The sequence below is a fragment of the Micropterus dolomieu genome, linkage group LG23, assembly GCF_021292245.1.
Source record: "Micropterus dolomieu isolate WLL.071019.BEF.003 ecotype Adirondacks linkage group LG23, ASM2129224v1, whole genome shotgun sequence".
NCBI classification, from domain to species: domain Eukaryota; kingdom Metazoa; phylum Chordata; class Actinopteri; order Centrarchiformes; family Centrarchidae; genus Micropterus; species Micropterus dolomieu.
Window position 1 is genome coordinate 29,578,071 of NC_060172.1, and position 5,396 is coordinate 29,583,466.

At 40.3% G+C, this 5,396-nt stretch overlaps 1 long non-coding RNA gene across 1 annotated transcript; it reads right to left on the reverse strand.

The window, feature by feature from the left end:
- Positions 1 to 642: 642 nt before the first annotated feature.
- LOC123963916 lies at positions 643 to 4,875 on the reverse strand. Its single transcript, XR_006823283.1, has 2 exons — positions 2,559 to 4,875; positions 643 to 2,425 (listed from the first exon to the last, which is right to left on the reverse strand). It is a non-coding gene; the product is annotated as an uncharacterized LOC123963916 (long non-coding RNA).
- Between the last annotated feature and the right edge of the window lie 521 nt (positions 4,876 to 5,396).

Sequence of the window (5,396 nt, forward strand, 5' to 3'; positions counted from 1 at the left end):
GTAAATGAGCCAACACAGCCACAACAGATGTATCCTCATTAGTTACAGTACTGTGAGCAGAACAATGTGATGATTGCATGTAAGTAAACAGAGCAAAGACTCAAAGCATGTTAAAAGTGGAATGAATGCATAGTTATAGCGGCAGAATAGAAGCAGCAGGGCTAAATGTGTGGCAGGTACACCCAGCTATCATCTCCGCTTTCTGTGATCTTAGAAAGTCCGCTGGTAACATCTGCCTCATGCAGTTTGAAAACAGAGGAGGGAAAACTGTGTGAAGGCACAAAACCTGCCCAAACTAAGGGCAAGTCCAAGTAGTGGAAGAAGATATATTGTTCTTACTCCGCCAACCACAGAGGGATGAAAAGAATCCACACACAAACATGAGGATGTCTTAAGACCGTTAAAAACATGTATTGGATCATCTTTCAGAATTACATTCATAGACAAATAGAAATGAATTGTTTGAATATAATAATGAAACTGAAAACAAATATTTCTTTCAACTATAATGAATTTCCTTAATTTAAAATAGGTGAAGGAGGTTCAGGGATCTGGAAGGAAGAAGTAAACAGCAAGTGGAGAAGTAAAACCAGAATATAAACACAAAGACAAAAATAACGGAAATTATTTCAGAACAGGGTATGTGGTAGAAGGCTCTGAATAACAGGAAGCTGCATCAGCTTTTTATTTACCAGTGACTCAACAGTGTAGCACCAATACAATAGCGGGTGTATTTTCATGTACAGTATAACACCCATTCTATGTTGGTTACCATTTAATGTTGTGCAGTGATTAATAATAAATGTGAAGAATGAAATTAATAAAAAGACATCCTTGCAAGTCACCATTGCACTCAAACATAAAATCTGACAAAGGACCATGTTCATGATGTACGTAGCTCCCTGGATGATTCTTTGGTTCTTCAGCAAAGACGAGATGCCAGGAGGACATTCAGACATGTTAACTGTCAACCACATCTTCAAGCATGTAAAAGTATCCAGCTGGTAAACGATGAGATGGTGAGTTATGATCAAAGGAAAGACTACTTTTATACAGAGGCTACAAAGAGAAGTTCTAACACAGGTATGGGGGAACTAGACTACAAAATTAGCTTCGGATGCCAAGAAAGGTCGACATTCCAAATATGAACGCTTTCTCTGAATGTGCAATGAATTCACTTGGTGCTAGGGTTGGTTAATCCCCCCCATAGCAGTGCTGATACTAAAACCATTTTCTTCTTAAACAACAAACAAAAAAAGAAAATTCCAAAGTTCTCAAATGTTAAATGTTGTCCAAACACGAGCAGCCATACAAGAACTTTGGCCAAATGAAATGGTGTAAAATTGGCCAAATGTTGGTGGACATCAGAAACTCAGCATTATGAATCTGACATTTGATGCCAACTTTCATTTATACACAATACTATATATTTATATTTAAAAAATAATAAGCAATCTAGGAAGCTTTCAGCTACATTAGGAACATGTCTTCTTTAAATGACCAAGTGCTTACTGAGCCTACTAAATCACATGGATGGTGTATTTTGCTGATCAAGATCAAAAATTTGTTAGAATAAAAAAAAAAAAAAAAAAAACTTGTTTTGAAAAAGAACATATCCACCTTATGCATTAAGGTATTCCCTATTCCCATTCATTGCTATGTTGCACTTGACAGCTCTGTTAACAAAGATCACATTCTGAGATGAGTAAACTAATCTTCAAGTGATTTGCTTTTTATTGCATACACATATGGACAGCCTCTCTCTCAGACATTTTTTCTCTGCAGAGACACTTTGACCATTGAGCGTTATCAATTTCTGTTGTTCCTGATGCATATTAAGACACACAAACCTCGTGCTCTCAACTGATGACATTTAGTTTGGATTTGATGACATTTTCTCTAAAAAGAAATACACACACACACACACACACACACACACACCCCCCTATAGAAAAACAGTGCCACGCTTCTTCCTCCCTCACATACAAACCTGCCCGTCACCAGCTAATTCTGAAGAAGAGCACTTGGAAAAGGAACTGTATGGCTTCTCATTAGACCATAAAAAGTGTTAAGAAATATTGGTGTTTACAGTCTGAAAAAGCAGCAGTAGTTTATAGACCATCTGAAGATGCTACAGACAAGGTCCTGATTGTGCTGTCGGGTTGTGCTGATGGCTATGTGAGGTACTGAAGTCTGGCCAGGCTTTGCCCGTAATGTGGACGAAGGGACTTTCTAAAGAACAATATGGCTGCCAGCCGAGGCACTTACATCCTGATGGGACCAAAACCTCATTCAAGATGGAGGTTCTGGTCATTTTAGAGCTGTCTGTGTGCGTGCGAGCTTTATCACTCTCTTATGCTAGCAGAATAGGAGAACTGGGGGAAATGTGCTTGCTGGCTGGGGTCCTCACAGTCCAGACTGTCATCTGTAAGAACAAGACAGCACAAGTCACTAATCACATTTCAGCCAAGAAAACAGACCCTGATCAAGGACAGTGGAGGATCAGGCTGGGCATCATAGACAAGACCTGAAAGCTCCACCTGTCAGAGGATACTTACACTTATCTGGGGGAGTGAGTGTGATGGTCTGCGCTGTGAACTCCTCATCAAAGTACCGCGTGTCTGTCTCTGATGTCACTTGTGGTCTGAAGAGTGGGTTGAGCTGACATGAATGGGAGAGGAGGGAAATGGTCTGAACTTGTATAGCACCTCTGGCATATTCAGAATATATCCACTAGGGGGCTGATCCCCCACACACACTCAAATCTTTTTTCACAACATAAGACTGCAAATAAGTCTGGCATCGGGCCAATTTTTCTTCAAGGGCCAGAACATCCCTTGTTAAACAAATTGAATAAAAAGGACACTTTTGCACATGTTTACAATAAAGCATGTGCTGCAGTGTGTGCGCATTCCGGTGTTTGATCCCTATTCAAAATCCTATGGATGCTTATTCTCATTTCCCTGAGGAGATTCAGGGGAATCCAATCACGTTTACTGACGGCTTTTTCCAGGTGTGTCAAGCACGCCAGAGACTCTTGTGAATGTCCTTCAGAACTCTTCAAAGTAAAAGCTCTCAATAAACTCAAAGCATTGCTGCAAAAAACGTTTGTGCTTTTATTTTGGAGGCACAATCACTTAAGAGGAAGTGTCTGTATGAGTAATTGTAGCTGTCATGACAGATCTGTTTCAGCACCAGCCGCATCAATTTATTTATTTTTCTGCTATCAAAGCAATATTATATTTATTTATATTGCTTATATTTGCTGGCGGGCCGGTTCTGGCCCGCGGGCCGCCAATTGCCGACCACTGATCAACAGGGTGACCATGTTTTTCATTTTAGGATTACTGAGGTAACAGTGGACATGCTCTGGTAGTCTCTCCTGAAAACTCAGCTATTGATGTTAGTTCTGCTGGGTACTGAAGGATACTCATGGTAGCCATCATGTGCATGCAAACATGTAGTAAAAAGCAAGTAATAAAGTTCTCTTAGAGGCAGTAAGAAATAAGAGATTTGCCAAGTGCATTTCTTTGCTCAAGTTCCCATAAAGCACTAAATATCACCCCATCAGCTGACACAAAGGAACAATAACTTACCCAGTACCGAACAGAATTGAAAAATCATCATTTGGTATAAAAGGTGGTTTAAGTGAATTTCCCCTGTGTGGGATCAATCAAGTCCATCTTGTCATGTTTTTTTTAAATTTAATATTTCTCTATGCTATGGCAACAGTAGTGAATGTAAATCCAGCAGCTAGAAGCTCCTTCAGAGTTCGCTACATTTGTTTTAATCTGGAATTTGTTTCGGCATCACCGAATAACGTTTGTTGGATTTTGAGTTAAAGTGCTTAGCCATAATTGTTCAAATCTACTGGATCAGGAGATGCCGTCTATGGCATTGGCTGTACATGCTGATGCAGTGGCTCCTTCAAACTCCACTACACATTTGTTTTTCCATCTGTTTTTTCCAGCTTTATTGCTGAAACATGTGTCTGAAAAGGAAACTGGGGTTTTGGATTGAAGAGCAGCAGACTGAGACGATCTGCCAGCCTGATCAACCTGAGCACGCACCACGGCGATGATCACCAGTGACTGGCAGTGATCACCCCAAGAGGAGAGGAAAGAGCCGGGATAGGAGCCATGTTGGCCCATCTTGGACAAGGCTGCTCCTTTAAAAGGTCCGGTCTGGACAAAATGGGAGCAGCACTGGAAATCAGACTGTGGAGCCCACACCTTCACAGAACCTTCCTTATAAACATCCTGGATCAAGCAATTGGTGGTGGTCAGTGTCCTGAGCGGTCAGCACTAGACTCCAGCAAGATGAGGTGGACGGTTTTCATCCATGATGCTTGATGCTCATAGTCAAGATGGAATCTGTTTCCCAAATGTCAGATCTTTTGTAAAGATGAAACCATATTGTTGCTGCTGTTTACATTCACCCAGAGGCAAATAAAAAACATGCACTGCAGAATGTTTATTTATTGTTTTATTTTATGTTACCATATTCTAATACATAGATCCTGCATTAGACAGGAAACGAATATTTGCTGCATTCGCTCATTCATACTAAACCAATGGTTGCGGCATAATTTCACAACCATGTGTACTTTCACAAGCAGCATAGAAAAACACCGTCATCTGTAATACAACACTGGGTTTGTACCTTTCATACAGAGCAGCGAGCCAGCATGTTGGAGCAGTACTACCTGGAAATAATCAGTGTAGAAAGCGGCTATTGACGGACCTGTCTGTTAATACCCCCGCTGCTTTCTACCATCGAAATTATTTAAAAAGGTAAACAGAAGAGGAGCTGTGCATAAAAACCTCATAAAAATTAAAACCACAAGAGCAATAGTGCAAACGAATAGGAGAGTTAAATGTGGACTCTTAAACATGAGATCTCTCTCTTCTAAAGGTGTACTAGTAAATGAACTAATATCAGATTATGACATTGATTTGTTTGGTCTTACTGAAACCTGGCTGGGTGATGGAGAATATGTTAGCCTAAATGAATCCACCCCTCCCAGTCATATTAATACTCACATTCCTCGAGGCACAGGCCGAGGAGGTGGAGTTGCAGCTATCTTCGACTCTAGCCTATTAATCAGCTCTAAACCTAAACCAAACTATAAGCTCATTTGAAAGTCTTGTTCTTAGTCTTTCGCACCCAAGTTGGAAATCACTGCAACCAATTCTTTTTGTTATAGTGTACCGAGCACCTGGCCCGTATTCTGAATTCTTATCTGAATTTGCAGAGTTTTTGTCAACTTTAGTCCTTAAAACGGACAAAGTTATTATTGTAGGGGATTTTAATATTCATGTGGATGTTGAGAATGACAGCTTCAGTACTGCGTTTATCTCTTTGTTAGATTCCATCGGCTTCTCTCAGAGTGTTCA